This window comes from Papio anubis, chromosome 10 (genome assembly GCF_008728515.1).
Source record: "Papio anubis isolate 15944 chromosome 10, Panubis1.0, whole genome shotgun sequence".
In the NCBI taxonomy this organism is placed as follows: domain Eukaryota; kingdom Metazoa; phylum Chordata; class Mammalia; order Primates; family Cercopithecidae; genus Papio; species Papio anubis.
In genome coordinates, this window is record NC_044985.1 from 18,600,272 (window position 1) to 18,625,164 (window position 24,893).

Consider the following 24,893-nt stretch of genomic DNA (forward strand, 5'->3'; position numbering starts at 1 on the left):
TGGCTGTATACATACTGCTTTGTGTAATGCGTTCTAAGAAAGAGTAAACAGCCTCAGGGCGTTTTGTTAAAGTTGCCTGCACCCCTAAGATGGTTGAGACCACAGTCTCCCCATCACTGGGCTTCGCTGCTGTAAGGCCCCTTGTCCTTTGGGGCTTGGACTGCGCCACTCCGGAGGATGCATTGTCATATCAATATCTGCACACCGCCCCTGACCTTGTTAGAATATTATTTATGACCTCGATCGGAGGTCCCGCGCTCGCTCCTTCCCCCCCTTGGGCTGCGGAACAGAGTGGCTGGGAGAAGTCCTCCTAGACAGGGTTGAGAGTTTGCCGACGGCCCCTGAGAAGCTGGGGCGTTCCGAATTGGCTGAGCCCGAGGCCAGGGGCGGGGAGTTTGCCAAACGTCCCCGGCCGGAATTTCTGCCTCCTAGAGCCACGAGCCCAGAAGCGGGGAGAAGTTGGTGAGGTCGACTAGGGGAGGGTTGCCAGGAATTGAGGACGGACTCCTGCCCCGGTCTACTGAGCTCCCAGAGGAGCGTCTCTGCTGCGTCGGGGCTGAGTGTGGACGCGCTGCGCGCGGCCCCGCCAAGGCTGGTAGTTTGCAGACCGTCCCTGCCGCGGCCCGCTCGGCGGCGGCCCTGCGGCTCCCGCGGCGGCGGCGGCCCCGGGCGCGATCCAGCCCAGGTAGCCGCGCCGCAGGCTCGGGGCGTCGCGACCCAGCGCCTCGGGCCCCGCGGGCACGGCGGCCGGCGGGTGCTCCTGGCTGCTGCTGCTGCCCAACAAGGAGGTAAGAGCTGCCGGATCGGGATGATCGCGTCGGAGCTCGTCATCCCCGCGGGGTGATGCACGCAGAGGGGACGGCGGGGGGCACGGGGAACCGGGCGCGGGCGAGGAGAGCCCGCACCGGGGTCGGCGCGGTCGGGGGCTTCCTTCCGTCGTTCCTCTGCCGCCTGCGTGGGTGCCCCGGCCCCGGCCTCTCTGCAGGACCCCGGAGTGCAGACGGGGGACGCGCCTTGAGGAGCCCACCTGCCCCCGGCAGCGCCTCCCGGGGGAGGCTGAACCCCCCAGGCCCCGTGACGAGGGGGCTTGTCGGCTTTCCTAGGGACAGTCCAAAGGAAGCTCTGGTTGCGCGGGCTGGAGGCGAGCGGCCAGGGATGGTAGATGGGCGCTCGGACCGCGGAGGAGCTCGGTGGGGGTCACGCCGCAGGCGTGGGCCGGGCCGGGGTCCTCGGGACCCAGGCGCACTGGGCGGGCTCGGCCAGAGGCCAGTAGGGAGGAAGGAAGAAGGAGGGAGGCTGGCCCTGAGCCCCTAGGGAGGAGGCATGCGGCGGGCCGGTGCTCCGGGCCTGAGGGTCCAGGAGGCCCGGGGGCGCCCCAGCTGTTAGGGGACGGCCCACGGGTCCACGATCCCGCCGGCGCGCTCAGCGCTGCTGCCGGGTCTGGGAGGCTGCAGGGAGCGCAGAGCCCACACCCGCGCACACACTCCCCGAGAGCATGCTCAGTGCGGTCCTGGGAACTTCCTGCCGAGTCGTGAGCCGCCCCGGCCCCCTCCTGGCCCACTCCTGGCCCTCGGCTCGCAAAGTTGGGGGCGGCGGGGCTAGAGAGTCGTGGGCGCCGCTCTCGCCTGTGGCTCCTCTGCGCCCCTGGCCCCTGACTCGCCTCAGTTGAGCTCCGCTCTCTGCTCTCCCCCGCTGCCCCCGCAGCCGGGATTGGGGGCGTGGGTGTTAGCTCCTGCTCCCAGTGGCGGGGTGGCCAGAGGCCTGGAGCGCGACTCTCAGCCTGGTGGACCTGCGCGCTGTGCGCCCTTTTGGTGCCTGGACCTGGCGCGGCGAGCAGGCGGGGTGCAAGGGGGTGTGTGAGCCCAGGGACGCTCGCGCACACACTTGCGGTCACACACAAAGCCGCGGTTTTGTAGCCGCCGCGCGGAAGAGCCGAAGAGGGAAGGGGGTGGCGCTTGCATTGTCCTGAGGCGTTTGGAGCGCTGATGGGTGCTCGGCTCCTCAGGGCTGCGGGAACCGGGTGATGTGGATGGATTCGGTCTAGGGCCCGGCCCTCCTGGGACCCACTGCCAGGCCTGGCCCCGGGTGGCCGCCGCTATCTGCACCTGGCTCTGGCGGCCCAGTTAGGGGAGGTTGGGTACTTCTAGGTCTGTGAAGTTGGGAAGGGGCAAACTCGGGTTTCTGTGGGGTTCGGGTGGATGGCAACATCGCACTTGTAAACACACCCAGACCCAAGTGTTAGAGGTGGCACCTCATTCTAAAGAGATGCGAGTGGGAAGCTAGGTCGTTGAACTGACCGCCCACCCCCCAGTTTATTGTCAGGACCTGATCAACTTGGTTTTTACTCCAAGAGACTCCCCAGTGTTAATCTCTGTGTCATGAATGAACATCCTAAGCCTTGCGGCTGCATCAGAACTCCCTTATCTGATCCGAGAAAATCACTGAACATTTTTTCATGAAGGGCAAAGCATCTGAGATCTGTCGTGAATGAATTTTCACCCCCCTCCCCCCGTCCCCACTTCTTTCCTATAAATTATTTTTGTTGCTATTGTTCAGGGCTGAGATGGGCATCCTCAGATTTATTTGGCAGTTAAGATTAGAGCAAAGCTCTCTTGTCTTTTTTTTTTTTTTTTTAAGTTGGGGTTTTGCTCTTGTTGCCCAGGCTGGAGTGCAATGGCGCGTTCTCAGCTCACTGCATCCTCAGCTTCCCGGATTCAAGCGATTCTCTTGCCTCAGCCCCCCAAGTAGCTGGGATTTCAGGCGCCTGTCACCATGCCTGGCTAATTTTTCATTTTTAGTAGAGACGGGGTTTCACCCTATTGGTCAGGGTGGTCGCGAACTCCTGACCTCCGGTGATCCACCTGCCTCGGCTTTCCAAAGTGCTGGAATTATAGGCGTGACCCACCGTGCCCGGCTTAGAGCAAAGCTCTCTTTTCTAGAGAGCTTTTTAGTTTTTTCCAGTTTAGTTTTTTCCTCTTGCCCTCCTCCATCACCCTGCTTTTAAATGCTCATTTAAATGCCCATGTCGTCAGCCTTACTTGGAGAGGCCCTGAAAAGCAAGGTGATGGAGGAGGGGCAAGAGGATGACTGTTTCACCCTTTGTAGGGGCTGGGAGAAGAGGAGAAGGAAGTTGCTCTGTCTGGCATCTGCCTCTGCTGGGGTGGCTCTGCCTGGGTATAGGGTTTGGGCTTTTTCTTTCATCTCCTCCTTTGTTTCACCCTGCCTTCTTCACTCTAGGACACTCGTGACTGGAGTCATTCGGTGAAAGGAATCTGCAGTTCTGCTTTGGAGCTTTGCAGGGTTTGCACCTACACAAGCAGCCACCAGTTGGTTTTAAGGTGAACTGCAATGGCAGGAGGCGTGGGGAGTTCTGCCCCGATCTGCCGGTGGCAACTGTGTGCTCCAGCTGCTGCTGCAGAGCAGCTCATGGGCTTTTTGATCTCCTCAGCAGTGTGCATTTCAAGTGCTTTGTGTTTGGAAGTGTGAATATAGTACTCATTTATATATATTCCCTCATCTGTATACATTTTTATACAGAGGTGTGTGTGTATGTACATGCATATGCCGTGTTCTTTGGTAGAATCTGGAAGCTGGAAGGGACCTCAGGAAATCACAGGCATTCACATAATCTGTCATCCCATTCAATTTTCTTAGTTTTAAAATAACCAAGCCACCTTCTGCCCAGCCGTCCTCCAAAAGCATTGAAATGCTAGAATCCCCTGTGACCCTAGCTGACGGGGAGGCCTTTGGAAGTAGGAGTTCCCAGGAACCGTTCTAGGTATCACTCTGACATTTGACACAACTTTTCCCTAATGTTCCATGTGTCGCAGGATCTAAGGCACTACAGAGACATCCCTGGATTAATTTTGGCAGGGGACAGGCAGTGACTATTGTACCCTGCAGAGATGTGTAGAAAACTGCAAAGAGCAGTCATCTGTAAGATCTGGGTTGGAAATTTTATGTCCTCTCCTTCCCGTCATACAGACAGATGGCTGCTCTGCTCTTTCTCAAGAGGCTTTAAGCACAGTAGGAACTCATTGTCTTCCTTCCTCGTTATGTGTCATGGGCTCCTGGCCCTAGGAGGCATGGAGGAGGAGTGGTTGGGAGTGGCATTCTGTGTTGATGCTGTTATAATAGGCCTCAGGAAAGTGTGTGCTGTTAGCTTTGTCTCTGGGGGTTTCCTGTGGTGAATTTCAAAGTTTGGGGAAGGGTCCTGGTGTCAGATGAACAGGTTGATGGGTAGTTTTGACTGCTATAATTCAGATGATACTTGAGAAAAGGGAGGAAATAATTTTATATGGGGGGATTGCTATCTGAGTGACAATTGAGAAGATAGGGTGAGAAATAAATAAGCATTTGGGACTTGTCAGTGCAGGTTTTACCAGGCTGCCTTTAAAGTTAATAATTGCTTTGAAGTATAGAGTCACTCTTAGTAGCCAGAAGATGGCTACACTTTCAAATTTCTCTTTGAAATTAAGTAATGATCTCTCCAACCCTTAAAGTCTCTAATCTAAGCCATATCCCTATACATGTTTTACATCCTGTGTCAGCATTCACAGTTGTGACTGATGCTGGCTGCTGATGAGCATTTATCTAGCATCTGCCATGTGCCATGCACTGGGCTGGTGCTGGGTATAAAGATGTCCTCCTAAATTATCTCACTTTTAATTTATCAGACCTTCTTTTACTATGTGTTAATGCAAACTAATAGCTCTTGGAAAGCCGCCAAGGTGGGTCCCAGGAGCCTTAGCACTGTAACCACGTTCTCAGCCGGAGGAGTTTGGACTCAAGCTTTGCGTTTGCCCATTTGGGCAGTTTTATTTATGTTTTTCATTGCCACAATTAAGTGCATCCTTCCTTGACTTTGTCATATCTGCAGGGCTATGTGTGTTCATGGGACGGTTTGGAGGAATCACTTTATTTGTTCAAAATCCCACAGTTCTCTTGTCTAAACACGCAATCTTCTGGAATGGGAACAGGGCTTTCCTCTCGGGACTCTGCCCAGTCTTAAAAATCAGGACAGGCAAGGGTTATACGCTATGGTGGCTGGGTTTAGTGGGAGCAGTTTGTCTTGTAAACTGGCACTGTCTCTTTGTCACCTTCACTGCCAGGCTGGCATTAATGCCTGCTGGATCTTGACCCTTGCTCAAGTGGCTCCCTGCAATGGCTAAGGAATATTTCTCCACTCTATTTCCTGACAAAGTGAACTCAGGAATGAGTTACACTCAAGTACTTCTGTTACTAGTAAGAGTTAACTACTGGTGCTTGCAATAGGTTTACTTTTTAAAATGTCAGCACTTCAAGGTTATCCCTAGAATAATAACAGCCTCACTTATTTGCATCCCTTTGTGATTTGTGTGGCTGGCCCTTGAGGGAACATGTGCCACCCACCCACTCCTGTTTGAACTTCACGCTGTAATGTTGTAGTTCAGTGCACAGACTGCTTATAAGTCCTGTCATGCTGGTGAAATGTTTTTTTAAAACTTATTGTAAGTATCCTACAGAGAAAAGCCTTCCATTCTATTTGTTTTGGGTCTTTTCCATGTCTGGGTCCCCGCGTGGGAGTGTGTTATGTTGGTGATCATCATAGAGATTGTATTATATGTCTTGGTGGAGAAACATCAGAAAAGGTGGGCAAGAAAATAGGAATGATGGCGATGAAAAACATCTGTCTTCCCCGATTGGCATTATTGCAGATGCTTCTTTTGTACTCCAGGTATTTCCCTGAACAATGAGGTAGATGCTGTGTTATTCCCAGTTTATACATGGAGAGACCGTAACATCGTGAGGTCAGGAAATCTAGCTAAGGTCACAAACAGCTACTGAGTGGCAGAGCAAGGATTTGAAGCCAGGTGGTCTAGGTCCAGAGCCAGTGCGGGTTGGGCTGTGAGTAGTGGTTAAGGCTGATGAGCCTGTCCTGTAATAGCCAGCACCTTCTTTCCAACCCAAGCCGAGAGGGCTTCATAGATACCCAGCGGCACCGCGGGGGGCCCTCCTCTTTCTAGCTGAGGTCACCGTGCAGAGAGTTGGAGGAACTTTCTCAAACTCTCACCAGCAGGCAACTGTGGCAAAGCTGGACCTCACATCTCATCTGTGGTCCCACAGGAACAGTTGGTAACAGTTGATAATGGGTGCCTGCCTGCTTTGTTTATAGGGATGATACAGGAAGAGAATTGATGGCTACTGGGCATCTGTTCCTCCCTGGAGCCCACTGTGCGCTCACACCTAGCTTCACCTTGGAATGTGGTGGGGAGCAGGTTGGTGTGGCCCCGTTCCCTCCTATCATCCCCAGCTGGGAGAATCTATGTCCTTTGGAATGAAGGGTTCCCTTTCTCATGTCATCTTTTAAGTTTGACATCATAAGAATTCAGTCTGGGCTGGATTTTCCATTTCACTCTTACTAATTCTGTGTTTTAGGGCTGCTGGCTCCTCTCAGCCTTGATTTCCTTTCTTTAGGAGCATGGGGTGGGTGAGGGGTGACCTGGAAGAGGTATCAGGACTCTTCCTTAACATTTCCGATAAACGGTGCCTGTGAAGACATTCCCGTAGTGTCTGTGGAATCCTAGAGAGAGAGCAGGGCCACACAAAATGCTCCTCTGAACCCGAGATCGCCACACTTTGTGGAATCTTCCCGTTGGACATAGCAGTGAGCGCCCATTTCCTTTCCTGCCCTCACCTACTCCTGATTCGGATTGCTTCTGCTGAATAAATAGTCCCTGGCTACCCAAGGAGTTTAAAGTCTAAGCCTGGTCAGTGCACACCCAGAAGAGTTAAGTTTAGTAATAAAGGTAAATGTAGATGAAGAACACACTAATTCAGCCCATGTGACCACTTTGGGCCTCAGTTGTTAGGTTGAGAAGTAAGAGGGGATTGAATGCACTCCAAAGATCTGTTCAGTTCGTCATCTTGCTTAATCCTATACATGTGGCAAAAGAGGTGTAACATAACTGAAATTCCCTTATTAAATTAAAAAGAAGGTTGAGAACACATTCAGATTGTTTTTGCCCATGCCGGTAGACTATTTAGCAGACAGCTGAAAAGCTTAACTAAGAAGAATCAGCCCTTTATTGTTACTCTCTTTGGGGATGTTTATCTTTGTATGTTTAGAAATAAAAAACCTTGGTCCTTACTTTCAGCCCTGAAATAACCTGCTTTTCCTTTAGTGAAGCTATTTTTTCTCTTGGGAAATTGAGATTCATTGAGATTCAAAGAGTAGAGAAGATGACCAGGCTCATAGCCTTCTGTGGTTCCTCACACAGCGCCCTGGGGATGTGGCTAGGTGTTTACATACTGCCACCAGCAGGGCCAGATTCTGTCTACACATTCAGTGTGTAACTACTACCTTTCAACGTAAGGGAGTTTGGTGTCAGTCTTCTTGCGGTTTTGCAGCTGCTTTTTTTTTTTTTTTTTTTAACCATCTGTTATTTTCACCTCCAGTTTGTTATTTACAAGCATCCATGCCGGTGAGTTTTCTAAATGACCGATTCTTTCTTGGATGCAAAGAAAAAGCACTGTCTTTGCCTCATGCAGTGTGTGATCTCTCTGTTTTCCTTTGGCATCTTTCTTAGTATTTCTGTTTGGTATATTTCCTTCCTCCCCTTTCTTGTAATGTTTAGAGCACCTAGGGTTAGAGGCCCCACCCGGTGAGGATATGGCAGGGAAGAGGAGTTTCCCTCTGTCCCCTTCCCCCAGTAATCTTCATCATGCAGCGTCCCCAGTCCTGTGTAAGACCTTTGCAAACACGGCTTCAAGCCCCTCTGTTCATCTTGATTGCCTTCCCTCTGTAAGAAAGTTCTTGTCTCTGTGACTAAGAATGGGACATTCTCCCCCTCTTCCTTTATTTGATTTTTAGCTATGATGCTTGGCAGTTTTAAAGATGACGTTGTTATGTGGGCAGTCTTCACTGTACATTACACACAAATATAATTCTCCTGGGTAAATAGGACCAACTTTTACAGGTTCACCATTCCTCCTTTGCAATTCTTACTGCAGTGAGCTCCATCAAGGGAAAGGTTCCCCCCCCCCCCCGCCCCCAGGCTTGTTCCAAATAAACCCCCCCCAAAACAAAAAAAGAAACACGTAGCTCCAATAAAGAAAGGAGTGTCATGGAGCTCTCATGGGTGCAGGCTGGAAGCTCCAGGCCTGGCGTGCTGGAGTCACGAGATGAGCTGTCCAGGCATGGTGGCATCGTGAGTGAACTCCGAATGTGGCAGGTGAGGCTTCTGCACTTAGCTGTCTTCATGTGGACCGATTCTGTGCTTAGTGATTCTGATTTCTTATCTGAAAAGCGATGCATCACTTAACTTCTACACTTGGAGGGTTCTACTAGTGTACCTGCGTGGCTGGGTTCTGCACACTCAGCTACTTTAGTTTCTTTCTTTCTTTTTTTTTTTTTTTTTGAGACGGAGTCTCGCTCTGCCGCCCAGGCTGGAGTGCAGTGGGGCGATCTCGGCTCACTGCAAGCTCCGCCTCCCGGGTTCACGCCATTCTCCTGCCTCAGCCTCCCGAGTAGCTGGGACTACAGGCGCCCGCCACCTCGCCCGGCTAGTTTTTTGTATTTTTTAGTAGAGACGGGGTTTCACCGTGTTAGCCAGGATGGTCTCGATCTCCTGACCTTGTGATCCGCCCGTCTCGGCCTCCCAAAGTGCTGGGATTACAGGCTTGAGCCACCGCGCCCGGCTACTTTAGTTTCTTTAGTCTGTCCTTAAAAAGATTCCTAGGTCTGTTCCTGGTGTTGAGGTTCCATTTGTTCATTATGCTCTTTTAGAGTTCATCTTTTAAAATCAGTCTGTCCACATTGTTTTTTCCTCTTAGCACAATTTATGGTCTCATGCAGGTCAACAAATTGGGACTCTGAATGTGAGCGTATGTGTCCACTCACCACTAGGGCTTATTACCTTATTGTCAATGTTATCTTAAGAAAAAGTGGAGGCTGGGTGCAGTGGCTCATGCCTGTAATCCCAGCACTCTCAGACACTGAAATGAGAGGATTGCTTGAGCCCAGCCTGAGCAACAAAGCAAGACTCCTGCCTCTACAAAAAAAAAAAAAAAAAGAAAGAGAGAGAGAAAGAAGGAAAAAAAAAAAGAAAGACGGAGTGATCAGAGAGCTGCAGGTTTGGAGTAGCCATCAGTTAAAGGAAGTCTGCAGAAAGTTTCTGTGAAAGGGTTTTGTTACTATGGCCTTTCCCCTAGTGCCAGCTTGTTAAGAAGTGTAGGTAGGGGATCCTTGGTAATATTATGTATTGAGATTTTATTGTTCTTCCTCTAAAGTGTTTTTCATGATAATGAGTTGCTTATTCTATAATAGTGCCTTTTCTCTATTTCTGTAAGCAGAATCAAATACAACTCTCAAGTTTTATTTGTTCTTTTTTTTTTTTTTCTTTAGAGACAGGGTCTTGCTCTGTCACCCAGGCTAGAGTGCAGTGCTGCAATCATAGCTCACTGGAACCTCCAACTCCTGGGCTGAAGTGATTCTCTTGCCTCAGCTTCTTGAGTAGCTAGGGCTACAGGCATGTGCCACCATGCCTGGCTAAATTTTTTTTAAGTTTTTATTATTTTGGAGAGACAGGAGTCTTACTATGTTGCCCAGCCTGGTCTTGAAGTCCTGGCCTGAAGCAATCCTACTGCCTTAGTCTCTCGAAATGCTCTGATTACAGTTGTGAGCTGCCATGCCCAGATAGCTTTCCATGTTTTGATGCCATGTCTGGTTAATACTCTCTTAAGTTTCCGAGTTTCTTCCTCCTAGTTCAGTGGTTTCAAATGTAACTTTTCTATTTCCTCATTGTCAGTCTCTAATAGAAATACTACAGGATTACTTCTATTGCTGCTGTAACAGCCACAAACTTAGCAGTTAAAGCCCCACACATTTATTCTTTTTGAATTCTATAGGTGAGAGGTCCCTTATGGGTCTCATGGACCAAGATCAAGGTGTCTGTTCCTTCATGAGGCTTGAAGGGAGAATCGGTCTCCTTGCCTTTTCTAGCTTCTAGAGGCTGCCCATGTTCCTAGGCTTGTGCCCCCTTCTCCAGTTTCAATGCCCGCAGTGTCCAGCCGAGTCCTTGTCTCTCTGCCATCACACTGATACTCTCACCAAGCTGGAAAAGATTCTCTGCTTTTCAGGATTGATGTGATTAGATTAGACCAAGCAGGGTAATGCAGCATAATCTCCCATCTACAGGTCCTTGATATAACGCCATCTCCCTGTAAGGCAACAGAAGCACAGGTTCCAGGGATTAGTATATGATGAACATCTTTGGGGGCCCTTTTTCTGCCTACCACAGTCCTCAAAGCTCCAAATAAGGAACTGGTTCTTTGCTCTTTATGTAAAAGAACTGTTTTTCTTTGCAAAGAAGGGTTACTGTTGCAGGATCTGTTCTTCTCCCCTTTGAACATATTCAAATCAACTATTTGCAAAAACATTGGTATTTAAATAAGGTTTGAGGTCTGCTGAGACCAGATGCTGAGCTGAGTACTTTTACTTGTTCTGGCTTATGTAATTGTGAGCCGTCCTACTATTAGAGTGGGGAAACTGAGGTGCAAAGGAAACGTGCCCAGGGTCACACAGCCAGAAGTGGCAGAGCCAGTGTACAAAAGGCTGCATTCCCGAAATTGGCATTCTTTTCACTCTGCTTTTCTGCCTTACAAGCGATAAGGCAAAAACACAATGAGAAATGGTAATGGAAAACCTTAAAATAATGTAAAACCTCTCTGCTTCTGCCAGGGTGATCATGATAAACAATAAATATTTGCCTGTGGTAGATTGATTTTTTTTTTTTTTTTTAAACTAATGGCCTCCATTAATGGCCTCCCTGAACTCCCTGTATCCACTATCCACACTCTTTGCCCTATAACTTTGCAGCTTTTCTTCCTCCTTCCTTCTTCCCCCACCCTGGTCCCCTGCGCCCCATTTGGCTATGTGACTTTCTTTGGCCAGTGGGATGTTAGCACATGCTGTGTATAAGCAGAGTTGTGAAAAGTGGCTGTTTCTGATTGCCTTTTACATAACTGGGCTTGCACTTTCAGACCCCGCCACCTCCATGAGATCGTGCCCAGGCTAGCCCAGTGGAGGGGCCAGGTTTGTGCTTGTGGATTCCATCCTAGACCGGCCAATGCCATCTGACCTGTCAGCTGTGTGCTGTCTCCTGAGCAGGTCTAGGTCGGCCGGGGTCACCTGAATCACCCACGGGCTGACCTATAGAGATGGGCAAATCATCCATGGTTGTTGCAAGCCACTGAGTTTGGGGGAAGTTTGCTATAGAGCAGTTGTTAACTGATGCGCAGCTCATATCAAATGTTTGAATAGTGCAGAAAGTAATTTTAGTGTCCTTTTAAAAATCCTTTTGTTAGTTACTACTTGTAACTAATTAATATTCTTTTAAGATTGTACTTAGGTTGAACAACTTGCCCATTGTATCTGCCTCTTTTTCCCTTTTTAGAAAACCATTGAAATCCTTTATATTTTAACCAATTTCACTCAGAAACAGACTAATTTTCCTTTCTGAAACTGTTTATCTTCTAATATGGTGGCTTTTGACCCCAACCTAGAGTAAGAAATACGTGGTGACTCAGAACTCACGTATGTAAGTAGATAATCGCAGGAAAAGTTTCATAAAAAGTACTTAACCTTTATAGTGGCCTCTGGTGTTTTCTATTTTGTTCTATTTCATTGTCTTAAAAATTCTGGTCAGTGGTCAGGTGACAGGTGACTGGCTGCCTATTTTGTAAATAAAGTTTTATTGGCACATACCCAATCCCATTTGTTCTTCTGTTGTTTATGGCTACTTTCACACTACAATAGCAGAGGCCAGTGGTTGTGACTAATAGAGATGATCTGGCCTGCAAAGCCTCAAGTGTTTACTCTCTGGCCCAAGAAGAAAAGTTTTCTGATCTTTGCACTGAATGGATTTCATAACCCATCAGTTAGTTGTGACCTTCTATTTGGAAGACCCTGTTCAAGTGACCCTTCGCTCTCCTCATACCCTTCTAGAGAGGACAGTGAACACATCTGGCAGATGTGAAAACTCACCCTTCTTTGTTTACTTAGAATCAACAATTAAGTCCTTGCCTTCTAACATTACACCCAATTGGCTTATATAGGAAACTTTTCAAGCATTTCTAAATTGTTTCATTATAAGTAGTGTTATGCCCCCCCTTCTTAATTTATTTTTAAATATGGCTTTCCAGTGGAAACTAACTGGAATTAAAATGGACACAAATACCATTCAAGTGCTAGTTACTTATTCATTAGATCCCAGCAGTGCCTTTTTTGGTGATATAATGGAGTTCATTAGTGGGAAAGGCAAAGAAACAGTGATCCTAGCTTCTCTTACAACACCTTTCTGGCAGCTGGGCCTTATTGCCACATTTCTGAATTAGGTTGGTATTATTTCTGAGCAGAATAAAATTTAGAGACATTAAATCATGGAATTCTGTGGTTGAAAAGACTTTGGAATTTTTTTAAAACTCAGATTTAATTGGCTCCTTAAAGGCCAAATTTTTCCAATACCTTCATTTTTCCAAGCCTGTCAAGAAAGGACAACATCGTTATTTATGTTGTGTGGCTCATGGGATTGATGAGAAAGAGCTGAGGCAGAAAACCTTCAGAGGGATCTGGATATGTCTTTGTAGAATCTGAAATGCCAGGTGAAGGATGGTCCCTGGCCCATTTATTTATTGTCAGTGAGAATGGAATCAAAATAAATGAGCTTAAGCTACAGCATGAAGAGCTTAGGTAAAATCTGAGAAACATCCCTCAAATAAGGTCGGTTCATTGATATTGGAATAGGTTATCCGGTAATCTTAATAGATTCATTGCATACAGCAAGTCAATATGGAGAGAAACTGGGTTGCAGCAGAGAAAGAAGTTTAATCAAAGGGCCACCGAATGAGGGGAGGGGAGGAAACCTCAAATCTATCTCTCTGAGGAGTTTGGGTTAGGGTTTTTAAGGGTTTTGGAGAGGGCCAGGCTTGGAGGTTGTTGATTGGTCGAAAAGTGCAGGGTGAACATGGGACAGGAAGGTGAACCACCTGCATTCTCATGCTGATCCGTTCCTCTGAGGGGGTCTTCAAACTGGTTGTTGGAATTCAGGGTCTGAAAAACAAAATTAAGCCATCCTTAAAAAAAAGGCCTTACGATACTACTGTCCGAGATCCTGTCTGTAGGAACAATGGGGATGCAAATCAATTCCTAAACTGTCTTATGACCCCAATATCAGAAATCCTACTTACAGGAACAATGGGGATGCAAATGGCCACTATCTAGTGCTATGTGACTTTTAGAAACAGGGAAGCAGGCCAAGGTGCAGCCTGACTAGTGCTTCATTGTAACCATATTTCAGTCCAGAAGCTGGCATGCAATTCTTACCAACCCTGTAGGGATGGTTTCACTCCTAAGCATTTTTGATGTTAGCTGCTGCCCTTTGTTCGGATGGATGGCTGTCCTTCCTGGTGGTTGGATGCCTTTAATTAATAAAGATTCTTCTGAGTGCTAGCAGCAGAAACCTGCTGGAGCTTGCTTCAGTGGAAATAGAGAACTGACATTAGGAACACAGGGATAGGGTCCAGGAGCCCTCTGCAGCCTGGGATCGAGGCTCTAGGAACCCCAGAAATCCTTGTTGCTCTCCTCTCTGCTTCCATCTGCCTGGCTGCTTAATTCTCCTCCCTGCCTTATTCTGCTTTTCTTGTCCCAAGGGCAGAACTCTGGGTAAGGGGATTTGTTACAGGGTATAAGCCACACAACAAGGCTGATCTTTGTTTTGTAATGCCAGTTCTGGTTTTCCCTCGGTGCCCAGCTTGAGATCACCCAGAGGTGGGCAGGGGATGGCACCTGGAGAGAGGACTCTGGCCTAGTCCCAGGCCCTACAGTGTTATTGGGGGCATTTCAGCAATTTGGTGGGGGGGGGGGGGGGCAATTTTGATTGTCAGTGATGGAGGAGAGCTACTAGCATTTATTGGATGGGGACCAGGGATGCTAAACATCTGTAATGGGTAGAGCAGTTGTGTATCACAAAATGTTTCCTGTTACCCACTAGACAATCATGGACAAGCAAAATCTGAACCTAGACCTAACTTACGTATAAGCAAATAATTGTTGCACAGTTTAAGTAAACATCAATTTTTCCAATTAATGAAGAAAGATTGTGCTTTGTTAGGAAATTTACCATTTTGGAAACTCACACTACCTATAGAATTAGCACATCACCTGTATCAGCCCACCTTTGTAGCTGACGCATTGAAAAAATTTCACATTAAAGTGCAGGCATCTAATGCCTCCATTATGTCTTTTAGAGTGATCTTGCCCAGCTAATTGCATATTGAAATCCGTTAGGTTTGTCATAAATTACTTTCCTTTATTGTCTTTTCTGTCAATCTTAGGACATTAAATGTATATGTTTGAAACTGTGTTTAGGTAGGTTATCTGAGCATTTGGTTCAGACAGTAAAGAGAGTGTTATAAGCTCACTATGAGCCCCAGGGGCTTTGGGGCTGATAGGGTTTAGAACACTGCACTAGGGGAAATGAATTGTAAAGTAATATTTTTTCACTAGCCCAATGATTCAGCTGAATTAATACTTTTAATGCGAAGCATTTTTTAAAAAAAGCAAACTGGCCTGGCATGGTGGCTTATGCCTGTAATCCCAGCACTTTGGGAGGCCGAGGCAGGCGGATCACAAGGTCAAGAGATCGAGACCATCCTGGCCAACGTGGTGAAACCTCGTCTCTACTAAAAATACAAAAATTAGCTGGGCGTGGTGGCGGACGCCTGTAGTCCCAGCTACCTGGGAGGCAGAGGTAGAGGCAGGAGAATTGCTTAAACCCGGGAGGCAGAGGTTGCAGTGAGCCGAGATCACACCACTGCACTCCAGCCTGGCAACAGAGTGAGACTCCATCTCAAAAAAAAAAGAAACCTTGGCCTATGCATGGGGTATAGCAGAAATAGAGATATTGGCCCCATAGTGCTCCTCCCCGAGCCACACCCATGGGTGGTGGACTGTCCTTGTACAACCTCCACCCTCCCATATATACAGTTAGTTTTTGGCTGTTGCTGGGCCATGGCTCCCATGTAGGTCTCTGCATTATTCTGGAAAAACTGCAGGAGTAGAAGGCAAAATTAGGTTGTCACATGAGTTTCATAACTACACAAGGTTTCAGGGAGACCTGTGAGCTTGCAGGGGAAAATATTACACTTTCATTTTCACTAACTTCTAGACAAAATTTAGCAATTCTTTCACTTTGGAAGGTTGCACATAAGGCACAGTAGTATTATTGCTGTTTGTGACTTTGTCACCAATAGAAATCTAATATTTTCATGTCACATTAGACATGATTAACACGTATGTTGAAATATCAATATTCATCACCACTTTGAAATTATGGTGGCAGTTGCACCTGTTGCTAGATAGTGTTAATGTGTTAAGATATAAGCTGCAGGTATTGCCATATCACAATTAAAAAAAAAAAATGTGGGGCCGGGCGCGGTGGCTCACACCTGTAATCCCAGCACTTTGGGGGCCTGAGGCGGGTGGATCACAAGGTCAGGAGTTTGAGACCAGCCCGGCCAATATGGCAAAACCCCATCTCTACTAAAAATACAAAAAATTAGCCGGGCATGGTGGTGGGCGCCTGTAGTCCCAGCTACTCGGGAGGCTGAGGCAGGAGAATGGTGTGAACTTGGGAAGCGGAGCTTGCAGTGAGCCGAGATTGTGCCACTGCACTCCAGCTTGGGTGACAGAGCGAGACTCCATCTCAAAAAAAAAAAAAAAAAAAAAATGGGGGGCCGAACGCGGTGGCTCATACCTGTAATCCCAGCACTTTGGGAGGCCAAGGCGGGTGGATCACTTGAGGTCAGGAGTTCGAGACCAGCATGACCAACATGGCAAAATCCTGTCTCTACTAAAAATAAAAAAATTAGCCGAGCATGGTGGCGGGGTGCCTGTAATCCCAGCTACTAGGGTGGCTGAGGCAGGAGAATTGCTTGAACCACGGAGGCAAAGGTTGCAGTGAGCTGAGTTCGCGCCACAGCACTCCAGCCTGGGCAACAGGGTGACACTCTGTCTCAAAATACATGAATAAATAAAATAATAAATGAATATAAAAATATTTTGGTGACTATATTTCAATATAATTGATTTCCTCTGCAGTCCTGTGTATTTTATTTTATGCGTTAAAAAAATCTTTCTGAGAAGAAGTCCATAGGCTGCCCCTAGTTCGCCAAGGGATACAGTAGAATTGTGGTGTGTTCTAGACCCTGCACACCCACTGCTCCCCTTCCCTCCTCTTCATCAAGAGTTGACCTCCTCCTGACTTGGGCTTCCTCCAAGGCTGTCAATTATGTGTGTAGAGTGGGTGTAGGCTTATCTCCAACTTTTTTTCTTAGACCTGGTCAAATAATTGAGCTCTGTTATTGGCTCACTCTTTTATCATATGCAAGGAGGCAAGTTTATCAGAACGTTCCTCCAGCAAAGCCGTATCTGTCACTACAAGGTACATGATTCATTTAAAGCCAAATGTCCTAATTATCTGAATCCTAAACAGAAGTCTGACTTGAGCTTCAGTTTCAGTTTTTCAAGTGGAGAAAACCCACAGACATTCTGCAGGAAAATGCCCTAAATACACATTAACCACCTGTTTTCCTCTTGGTATGCTTTAAGGTTCTATCATCACCAACAGCACTCTAAGAAATACCCCGCTGCCCAAGAAGTATGTTGTGTACATGGTTGCCAGGGGTGTTTTCCTGTTGGCGTATGGCTTTGGAGAGAGGGACATCCCCTAGAAATTGGGGCTTGGCTTGGAGGCAGTCAGTGCCATAGGAATGCACTTCCTCTGGCTTCCTGCTTTCCACTCAGTGAGTCCAGCCCAGAGGGTGCTGTGCCGCTGCTATAACTGGATTTCTGAGAGTGGAGTCAGCCTTTTTTTGTTTCTGGAAACTTCTCTTGATAGGAAATGACTGTCCACAGAAGAGCTTACTGTACTTCGCCTCGCCGGTCTCCAGACTTGAAGTCATTGCTGTGCTGCCATGGGCATCTCTTTCCTCTCGTAGCTATATTTAGAGCATGAAAATGCTGACCATTTCCTTTCTGTTTCTTTAGAAGTCAGAGCGGGGAGGGATTTCTTGTATTCAACACAAATCCCTCTGACAACCATATTAAAAGACAGTGGGAGTAATAATTTTTCGTTCTTTGTTTAAAAAATATTAACGCTGAAGCTTGGACTAGAATAGTCTATTTTTTTTTCTGCTTCATTTTTCTATGGATTTTGTTATTGATCAGTTTTATCATTGAGGCAGTTCCATTACATTGTATTCTTACTGTTTAAAGAGAATGTATCTGTATTTAACAAGTTTATCAATGAAGGGATAGCATCTCATCTTTCTTTTTCCTTTTCTTTTTGCAAATGGAAATAGCAAAGTTTTGTTGCTTTCTGAGTCACTGATTGATATTACAGATTTGTGTTCAAGATTGTTGGCACAATTAGGCCTATTATTATTATTATTATTTTGAGACAGAATCTTGCTCTTGTTGCCCAGGCTAGAGGGCAGTGGCCCTGGTCACTGGTTTCAAACTCCTGGGATCAAGTGATCCTCCCACCTCAGCCCCCCAAAGTCCTGGGATTATAGACGTGAGTCTGGTCTAGGCCTAATTTTTAAAGTGAGATACCTAAGATAATTTTATTAAGAAGCTGTTCTTCTATCATTGCCTTTTTTTTTTTTTTGGCTTGAGAAAGCAAGAAATTCACCAAATTTACTCACTAAGAGGTAGTGATTCAGTCTGTAGGATCTCTGACCACTCCCCTCCCCCACTCCGAACCACATTCACTTGAACTGTTTCGTAGAGGTTTGGCTTGGGGTGAATTTTTGATCTTAATCCTGCTTTGTGGAGAGCATAAATAAAATCCAGAAGGTCTAAAGTATAAGAGTCAAAATACCCATGTGTGGTCTATCTTCTGGTCAGATGGATGACAGAATTAATTGTGCAGCTGCTGGACATGGATAGATCCCATTACCATTTTATAGACCCATATCACAGTAGAAAGTGGAAAATATAGGTCCTGTCTTCAACTTGACAACCAAAAGGCGAGGACCTCACACATACGGGAGAATGCTTTCTCTCTGAGAACAGTCCTCTTAAGCATGGTTGCTGGTGTACGGGGAATACTGGGTCCTCCTGTGACCGCATCTCATGCACACTGTCTAATGTCATGTTTGGGATAACCATGTATATTAGCTTCCCTTATTTTCACTGGACAAACGTGAAACTCATGTGGGAAAGTGAAGTATGTTGTCTGGGGTGATTCACATAATAAGCAAGGTGGTCATATAATTTATCATCCGAATCAGGATGCTTTTGAGAGTGAAGAGGGGTGCTATTGATGATTATGCTGGGATAATAGGCATAAAGGGGGATATATGGTCCCCCTACTGATAAGGTACAGATTGGGGGTTAAATGCAGGTCTCTGATCTTAAATCATTCCTACTTTCCATTACATGCTGTTAGATCAGGCCACTCTGTCTGCAAATGAATTGGTAAGGCACAGATGGAAGAACCTTCTGAAGATGAGTTCTGCTCCAAGAATAGAGCCAAAGAGAAATTCTCTAAGGCTAGGCGAAAGGTCTTTTTGGCCAGAGAAATGTCTACTAGAGATCTTCTTTCATGTAAAAACATGGAAAGGGTTTTGTTGGAAAGACAGTTTCTTCCTTTATAAAAATGGTTTTCCATTGTTCGTTTAAAAGAATGGGTCTGCTTTAGCATTTATAAGAAAGATGGAGTAAGAGTCACAGAATCTCATATCCAGGGCAAACATCTTCATAGTCTGTGGCTGTTAAGATCCAGAATGGCAGATGAATTCTTTAATAGTAAGGTGTGTAGATACAAATTTACTCCTCTTGTTTTTAGCACTCTGGCCATGGCTGCTATCAATGAGGTAATTTTGTGTATGATATAATCATTACTCTGAGATGTTAAGGTAAAAATCCCAGCCCTCAAATAGACTGTTTTGCCACACCAGGGCTTGTGACAAGCCTTTATGCCTCTGTGAGCTTCAGACACAGGTGTGCGAACACATCCAGCGGAGGTTCAGACATGAAGACGGATGAAATGCAGGGTTCTTATAAATGATGTTACAGCCCAGCCATGAAAAGGAATGAAAAACCTCGCATAGCACCCCAGGAATTATTTGTTCGCAGTGTCATCTTCTCTTACAGCCTTCTAAGCCAGCTGAGGTGCGAAAGCGAAAGTTTCATAACAGAATGGTTCTGTAAATACCGGAGACTATAAAACAGCCCTGCTAGATTACCACTTGTCATCAGGTCAGCAGTGCCAGAGGATGACATGCCATCCACAGGCTAGGCCACTGCTGGCAACCCAGAGCAAGCAGAGGGAGGGATGCTGGTTATGCACTTGCTGGGCCATTTGGGAACAGCTTTTAGAGCTGTTACGTGGCCTTCCTTCTACACCCAGGTTTAGGGAGGACCTGCCTTCTGACCCTTGGGGCACCTGTAAAAGCATGAATCCTAAAGTAGGTAAAGTGAAACTTGCTGGTGTTGAAGAAAAGTCCTTCTTCTGTCAGGAGTGACCAGCAGGACCTGGAGAGGGACTTGGGGGCTCACGGCCTGCACCTGCCCTACTGAGTTGCGTGAGCCACTCTCTGAAGAGGACAATGATCTCTGGCTGTCATTATGAAGGGTCAGCTCTCTCCCTGGAAATAGGAGAACCACTGGCTACAAAACAGGGAGAAAAAGAAAAAGGAGAGGCATGAGAAGGCAAAGCCAGCGGAGAAGGAGGCGGCCTGAGTGTGGGAGCTGCGGCAGTTCCACCGTGGGAAAGGAGAGATGGGACGATGCAGAGCAGCTGTGCTGCCATGGGCGCCACGAGTCTGCTTAGAATGGGGGACAAGGCACTGGCTGGCAAGTCAGGAGATCTGGGGACTGACGCTTTCCCTGCCACTTTGTGAGGCTCTGTCTCTTCCACAAAAGTGGGCGAGTTGGGTCAGATGTTATCCAGCGTGACTGCCAGCTCTAAAAGTCTTTAATGCCGAGCCAATGAGCCATTCTTGTAGGGCTCACCAGTGTGACTCAGTAAACATTTGATGAGTGCTTTATATCAGGAACAGGGCACAAAGGTTAATATAACACCTGTGCCTACGTCTTGGATGAGGCCGTGTCATAAGCAGTCCCATTGCTCCAGTAATCGGAGAATAGCTAACTTGTCCCAGGAGTGTTCAGGATACTTTCCACTGATTTCTCTAGTCATGAAGTAGATTAGCAAAATGAGTTAGCAGGAAAAAAAAAGTGCTAGCTGGACACTACTGTTCTAGTTAGAGAGAGGAGGAAACGAAGACAGGGATAGGTTAAGTAATTTGCCCCAGGTTTCATAGCTAACAAGTGAAGGAGCCGGCATTTCAGCCTAGGGAACCTGGCTCCAGAACCCACACTGTGCGGCTGATGTGGGAGTGCTATGGTTTGAATATTCCCTCCTAAACAAATGTGGTGATTTAGTTGCCATTGTAGCAGAAGGAAGAAGTGGGGCCTTTAAAACGTGGTAGATCGTGAGGGCACTGCCCTCAGGAAGGGATTAATGCTGTTATCCTGGGAATGGATTCATTATTGAGAGAGTTATTGAGGGTTCCCGATAGAAAGGATGTGTTCAGCTCACTTTCCTCAGTCTCACATGGTTTTCTACCGTGTTCTGATACAGCAAGAGGACCCTCACCAGATGCCGAGCACCACACTCTTAGACTTCTCAGCCTTCAGAACCTTAAGCCAAATAAACTTCTATTTTTATAAATAACCTAGTCTGTGGTATTGTTCTAGCAGAAAAATGGACTAATATGGGGGGATGTGGTGGTCACATGTTTTTGTCTGCCTCCGTGGATGGGCAGCAACCTTGTCTGTCTTATCAGCTATTATATTCCTACTGCTTCGCCCAATGGAGGCTCTTGGGACATTTTTGTTGAATGGATAGATGGATAGTTGGATGGGTAAGTGGATGGATAGATGGGTGGGTGGATGCATGGGTGGGTGAGTGGGTGGATGGATGGGTAGATGGAGGAAATAAACAAGGTCTTCAGGGAGCTTACAGCCTAATGAGGAAAACAGACTCACACTAATGTCAATGAGTTGCAGGCAGGGACGGGGCTTAGTCCAATCTAGGGCATCAGAAAAGGCTTCCTTGAGGTGGTGGTGGCTGAACTGAGCCTTGAAAGATGTGCGGAATTTGGGGAGAATGGGGTGGGAGAGACTTTGCCAGCAGTGGGCCATGTGGGCTAACTCCAGCATTGCTGGCAGCAGTCAGCATTCCCAGAGCTTAGAGGACAGGGCAGGAGCTGCTGGGGATGGGGCGAGGTCAGGAAAAGCCTTCCTTGGGAATGCATTTGGACTTGCTCCTGAGAGCAGTGGACAGCACCTGAAAGGTGCATCGCTTGGGCAGATTTGGTTTTCAGATGGTCTGTTCTGCCTGCAGTGTGAAAAGGAGGGAACAGGAGGAAGCCTGGCTCAGGAGGTGGGGTGGTGGGGTCAGGGGACCGCAGTGGTCCCCATGGGAGAGCAGGGGAACTTGAAGTGGAGGGGGTGAGGAGAGGTGGCTGAGGAGCGCAAGGGGAGGATGACGCTTAATTCTGGTCTTGCAGAGTTCAGGGCCTCCCGAGGTTGCTGACGTGTTGCCCAGGTGTTCCCATGTGAGTTCAAAGCTGTGCTGAGCCTGAGAGGGGAAGGGCGGGGCCCTGTAGTTTAGGTGTTTAACCATTGAGAGTGGTTAAAGTCAGGAGACCAGATGATAACCACTCCGAAAAGAGTGTTAACCTGGAAGAGCCAATTCTTGGAAAATTCCTGCATTTACAGGCCAAGCCAAAGAGAACCAATGGCCAGAGAGGCTTGGGTCCGGCTTGAGTGGAGCAGGGACTTGGGGTTTTATGGGACAGATCATCTTGACCATAGTGATAACGTTGGAGCCCTTATAGTGTGCCGGGGACATTTGTGAGCACTCAGGTAGTTCTGATTCATCATACAAATCCAGTGAGGTACGTGTTACTCAGATCTCCATTTTACAGATGAGTGAACTGAGGTGCAGAAGGGCAAAACCAATAATTATCTGAGGTCGTATGCTTCACGTGACCAGAGGGCACTGCGGAACCAAGGCCTTCTGCGTTTTTATTGGTTTTGGTAACTTGCCAATCCCATGGAATGAATCAGAAGCTGAGAAGAGAAGGAAGGTATTGGGGCTACCTTGACAGAGGAAGAAACGTCAGGAAGTGTTTGTTTTCTTTGTTTTTTGTTTTTTAATTCTTTTTTTTTTTTTTTTTTGCGGAGAAGAGGTGGGATAAAGACAAGGTCTCCCTGTGTTGCCCAGGCTGGTTTCAAACTCCTGGCCTCAATTGATCCTCCTGCCTTGACTTCCTGAAATGTTAGGATTACACATGTGAGCCACTGCACCTGGCCCTGTTTTGGTTTTTTTCAAGAGTGATAGAATTGCTCAAAGGCTTAGAGAGCCTGTTCTGAGATTTTAGAGATACAGGCCGGAGGGGGCCTGGGGGTGTGAGGACAGATGTGAGACAGGCCCTCCTCAAGGAGGCTGGGAGAGCACCAAAGGGAGGCAGGGCTGTTTCCGAATTGGGATGGTGATGGGATGACTCCACTGGCATGCAACACCGGGAATAGGTGAACCCGCAGAGACAGGAAGCAGATTAGTGTTGCTGGGGACAGGGGCATGGGGAGAATGCTTGATGGATCCAGGTTTTATTTTGGGGGGTGGTGGTGATATAAATGTTTTGGAACTAGATAGAGGTGATGGTCACACAACGTGGTGAACGTACTCATTGCCGCTAAGTTTGTGTACTGTTAAAGACTGATTCCACGTTATGTGGATTTTATTAATATCTCAATTTGAAAAAGCACTGGAGAGTGCAGAAGTGGGCAGGGAGTGGAGTCGATTGTGTCTCTGGCCCCTGCTTGCTCCCTGTTTTGTAACAGGGAGCTTTGTTTTCACGATCTTCCCAACTCCTGACATGTTCTTGTTTCCTAGGAGGTAGGATTCCCTGTGAGCTGAAACCGCGCTCTGCACATCCTGGGTGCCTGGGAAGTGTTGGAATGAATGAAGGAATGGTTGAGTGGATGGCTGAGGAACATCTGGCAGGCGCCTGGAAATAGAGGGGTGGAAGGGTGCTGCTGAACTGGAATGGTTGGCTGAGGATAAAGGGAAATGGAGCTGGCTGAAGACAAGAAATATCCTAGTTACTGTGTTAGAAGACCGGCAGAAGAGGAGGGTGTGCAGTAACCTGGTAACAATGTTTATATGGTTACTGTGTATTCATTTAATCTTTCTGGTACTGTTGAACTGCCTGAATGCAGAAAAGAAGGTGACTATGAAATGAAGGTGCAGTTTGCTGTTACGACATGAGGATTTTGCTGGGTAATTATTATAGTAAGAAGACAGGGATGTGCGTGAGAAGAAGACATTGTAACAAGTTCAGGGAGGTGAGGGAATTTAGGAGGGGAAGGCTATGCCCGGGGAGGAAATGGAAAGAAGTGATTCTGGGATGCTCAGGGAGGAAGAGCAGGCCATCAGCCTTGGCAGTAGAGGCCAGGATAAGGTGTGTCAGGGATACTGGGTGAAGATGAAGCTCACTGGGCCGCAAGCAACCACTATGTTGCATCTAGGTCACTGGATTAGTCTGTTCTTGCACTGCTCTAAAGAAATACTTGAGACTGGGTAATTTATAAAGAAAAGAGGTTTAATTGGCTTACAGTTTCACAGGCTGTAAGGAAGCATGATGCTGGCCATCTGCTCGGCTTCTGGGGAGGTACAAGGAAACTCACAATCATGGCGGAAGGTGAAGGGAAGCCAGCATTTCCCATGGCCAGAGCAGGAGGAAGAGAGAGAGAGGCGGGAGGTGCTACATGCTTTTAAGCAACAATGTCTCACAATAACTCACTCACTATCAGGGGAATAGTAGCTAGGGGATGGTGCTAACCCATTCATGAGAACTCCACCCCCCTGATCCAATTAGCTCCTGCCAGGCCCCACCTCCAACACTGGGGATTACAATTTTATGTGAGATTCGGGCAGGAACACAGATCCAAACCATATCACGCACTAAGTTCCACCATTTGGTGCTCAGGATAATCCTTTGGGGAGTGGGAAGAAAATGTAAAAGCTTTAATTTATATATATTTTCTTCCCTAAAAAGTAAGGTCTTAAGTTTTACTCATATTTATAAGTTGGCAGTAGTACATGTTTTTAATTTTAAAATAAGTCACATATATTAGGGATGCATGCTCATTTTTGACTGATGAGCTATGGGACCAAAATCATTTTGGAAGGTACTGGCTTGGATGAGGTCCTTTGGAGTGATGATGTCATGATGTGGGAAACGGGTCTTATGACTTGTCGAAACAGATGCCCTGAGTTCTGACCAAACAAGGGGTCTCTTCCAATATGGACAGGCATGAGGTCACACTGGCCTGCTTGGTTCTTTCTAAATTCATTCTGCTGTGCAGACCACCTTTTAAAAGTGATCACAAACCATTTGCTGAATACTCACTTGTGGAACTTGAATCCTCACCAGTGTCACTATTTTCTGGAATCCATCCCAACCCCCACCTTGGTCTTTTGGAAAATTGGGCTATTTGCTCTTTTTTTCCCCCTCCTCTCTGACTTCTTGGATATGCATTGATGTTTTTCCCTTCCTTCCAAGGAATTATAACCAAAGTAAGCTGTGTGTGTGTGTTTGTTTAAAGAACCTGGGATGCGGGCCAGGTGCAATGGCTCACACCTGTAATCCCAGCACTTTGGGAGGCTGAGGCGGGTGGATCACACGGTCAGGAGATCGAGACCATCCTGGCTACCATGGTGAAACCCTGTCTCTACTAAGAATACAAAAAATTAGCTGGGCGTCGTGGCAGG

The 24,893-nt window shown here is 47.2% G+C and overlaps 1 protein-coding gene across 3 annotated transcripts in view; it reads left to right on the forward strand.

Moving 5' to 3' along the window:
• Window positions 1-381: 381 nt before the first annotated feature.
• Window positions 382-24,893, forward strand: part of MGAT5 (alpha-1,6-mannosylglycoprotein 6-beta-N-acetylglucosaminyltransferase) — a 326,803-nt gene continuing 302,291 nt past the window's right edge. For 2 of the 3 annotated variants that reach the window (XM_021924276.2, XM_021924275.2), the window contains exon 1: window positions 384-788. The gene's annotated coding sequence lies outside the window, so the exon portion shown is untranslated. Of the gene's footprint in view, window positions 789-24,893 lie in introns of all 3 variants that reach the window. The other variant, XM_021924279.2, reaches the window with a different exon arrangement.